The sequence below is a fragment of the Montipora capricornis genome, chromosome 12 (assembly GCF_036669925.1).
Source record: "Montipora capricornis isolate CH-2021 chromosome 12, ASM3666992v2, whole genome shotgun sequence".
NCBI lineage: Eukaryota > Metazoa > Cnidaria > Anthozoa > Scleractinia > Acroporidae > Montipora > Montipora capricornis.
This window is the reverse complement of record NC_090894.1, coordinates 26888923-26891422: the sequence shown is the minus strand read 5'-3', so window position 1 is coordinate 26891422 and position 2500 is coordinate 26888923. Positions and strand designations below refer to the sequence as shown.

General features: G+C 35.4%; 1 long non-coding RNA gene across 6 annotated transcripts in view; it reads left to right on the top strand.

Annotated features, from left to right (window-relative positions):
- Positions 1-2500, top strand: part of LOC138027264 (uncharacterized) — a 25429-nt gene that overhangs the window by 11137 nt on the left and 11792 nt on the right. For all 6 annotated transcript variants that reach the window (XR_011127436.1, XR_011127435.1, XR_011127434.1 and 3 more), the window contains exon 6: positions 761-955. This is a non-coding gene — a long non-coding RNA (uncharacterized lncRNA). The remainder of the gene's footprint in view (positions 1-760; positions 956-2500) is intronic.

Sequence of the window (2500 nt, the reverse complement as noted above, 5' to 3'; positions counted from 1 at the left end):
TACTGTAATGAGAAAAATGCCCTTTATTCTATAGGTATTATACCGTAATATAATGTCATGTGTAGTTGTTTCTGCAACGCTCTTTTATCGCCAAATGCATATGAAGCTTACCTGTAGGTGAGGAAATCGAACCAATTATGTACAGTGTGTAAGCCAACATAGAAGCTACATGTATCTGTGTATTTGAAACACAGTTGAGCTTATCATATCGATGCAGTTATTTTTTTTTTTTTGCCTTTACCTGAAGGAATGTGACTGTATCAAGCTTATACACTGTAGGATGACAAATTTTATGATGGTTTATTGATCATTCTTCTTTTCTGTAGTTGTATGCAGATGTAACACTGAATGTTGGAATATTTATGGGGTGATGTAGCAGCTGATCCAAAGATTACTCGCCATTGGTTTGCAACCCTTACCCCAAACATTTATGAACAGTCAAACATTTAACAGCTCACAAATTGTTTTATTTTTCCAGCTCAAACCAAACCAAGATTATTATTAATCCATTGATCTTTGAATTTTTTAAAACTGTGGTATTGCATGTAAGCATATACTTGTAAACATGTACATGGTAAAGTTGAAAACATGATGACATACCTTCAGAGTACACCTTTTTGTATAAACTTTAGCAATACCTTGTTAGGCATCTTACTGCAGATTGACAATCTTTCAGAATTTACATTTTAATTCTGTGATATTTATGTGTTAACTACCATTTCAATTGCAATAATGTTTATTTCTCTTTGATTTTATGCAGGCTGTGTTGACTCTTTGAAGAAACTGCTCTTCTCATTGTCCAAATCTGAACTGAAAGAAGTCTTTGACAGGTATTCATCTAAGGCACCTCAGCCTCTCAACACACAGTTTGGTGACCGACTGGGCAAAGATGCAGCAGTGAAGCTCTATGAAGAGGGGATTCACAAACGGAAAACAACTTCACTTTTTCCTCCAAGTAGGTGTTTTGGTCATCTTTGGCTTACCACAGTACTAAATTAATGCTCATAATCTTTGATGATAATCATTTATTCCTCTCTCATAAATGAACAAAAGATGCTTGGATTTTCGCAACTTTCGAAGCCTATAAAATGGTAGGATTTGTTAGAAAAAAGAAAAAATGGCCGCAATGCGTTTCAAACAGGTGCAAAGATTCATTTTAGCGAAAAAATATTTTGGGGTTACGGGCACTTTTAATTTACCCATAACTTTCTCGTGCGACCTGAGCTCAAAATCATGACTTGTAAAACAGTGGTTTAGCTTGATAGCTTAAAATACAAAAAGTCTGCAGTCTTTCAGTAGCCACTGGCAGAGCCAACTAAACTGTGCAATAAAGGAGTGCTACTTATTTGAGTCTTAGTCACTTGAGACAGTTAAGTGCATGTTGAATAAAGTGGTATAACATTTTATTCAGTACATTTGACATTGGTCTTCACCTAAAATGTGACTGGGTTTTATGTAACATGAAATTTACTTAGAGAGAATGGCACTCCCTAAATTGGTAGTTGTTTTGCTAACACTAAAATAGAAATAACTATTGTACTGTGAGACCCAGGATTGAAAACAGTTTGAGAGTACAGCCCATCACCTACATTGTACTATCAAAGGTCTTTGGAACTTAAGAGAAACTGACTTTATTGATTGGGCATAACCCAGAGGCTGATCTGCAGTCCTACTGAGTAGATTCAAAGACAGATGAAGCATCAAACAATTTGGCAGTAAATAGTCAACACTTAAATAAAGAAAGAAAGAAATAGATCAATAAATAAATTTAGCCAATCATGCAGCAGGTTTCCCCAACGTCAGCCTCAGGGCATATGTTATAGAACTTGGAAGTTTTTTAGACATTTTGAAGCTTAACAATGATTCCTCAAATAATTTCTTCACAGTTTGCTGTTCTTCAGTGTTCACTGATGCCAATGCAGCCACAATTGTTATTGCAAAAATTAATACTTATTCTCAAGCCGATACTAAACAGGGCTTTCCTTACGTTTTGTGTCACCTGTAGCCTTGTTCTCCACAATCTTAGAAAGCTTGTTACTTTGTGGATAAGTTATATCAACAACAAACCATTTCACTTGTAATATCAAGTGAAAATCAAGCATACTCAGCAATAACAGGTGTTACTGGTTATGGCCCTTTATGACATCCTTGCTAAATTTACTGTTTGACACAATAATTATTGTTGGCCATGACCTAACGTGAACTTCACCTGAAAATATCACTTAATTTGCACTATCGTAAGTTTTTTGTGATTATTTTATCTCGTTTATGTCGCAAAATCCTAAAAATGAATTTGTACGAGCGGTTTAGGAGTAAAAGCACAGAACTGATGAGAAATTCACAATTGCATGCTTACGTTGACGTCAAAACTCCAAATTTATTGATGTGCAGAATACCGCAACAAATAAATGCTGAAGCTAAATGCGTGCTGCATGTGTTGCAGCACGATGATCAGTTTTCCTGTTTTAACCAATGATATTGTTGTTTTGTGGCCTTCTTG